The sequence below is a fragment of the Lupinus angustifolius genome, chromosome LG05, assembly GCF_001865875.1.
Source record: "Lupinus angustifolius cultivar Tanjil chromosome LG05, LupAngTanjil_v1.0, whole genome shotgun sequence".
Lineage (NCBI taxonomy): Eukaryota > Viridiplantae > Streptophyta > Magnoliopsida > Fabales > Fabaceae > Lupinus > Lupinus angustifolius.
This window is the reverse complement of record NC_032013.1, coordinates 17,013,383-17,013,861: the sequence shown is the minus strand read 5'-3', so window position 1 is coordinate 17,013,861 and position 479 is coordinate 17,013,383.

The window sequence follows — 479 nt, the reverse complement described above, 5'->3', positions numbered from 1 at the left end:
TGTGTTTAGGAAAAATTTTGTATTTTATTCTTGAAAGTTTATGATGTTGATAAGTGGTTGTTAAAAATGTTTTATTTTTAGAAAGTATTATGTTTAAAAATGGTTTAGCATATTTTACTCTTTGATTTGCAAGTGAAAATAATGATTTGGGATAAAAGATGATTTATTAAAATCTTGACTTCATAAACTTAAATTGTTATGAAGTTTTGGATAATAAAATAGTAGAAAGTCTTACTTTAGGATTTATTTTCATGACTATGAAATTAACACTTACTAACCCTTGAGGTTTTTCCTAAAAAATTAGGAGGTGTTAAGATGTTCATGAAAATTTGTTGTATTTATTTTAGTTAACTTACTTTAAAGTGGTAAGAATAACTAAAAGATGTTTAGTGTAAAATATTAAATTAAGAGTCATTCTTTTTCATGACTATGAAATTAACACTTACTAACCCTTGAGGTTTTTCCTAAAAAAATAGGAG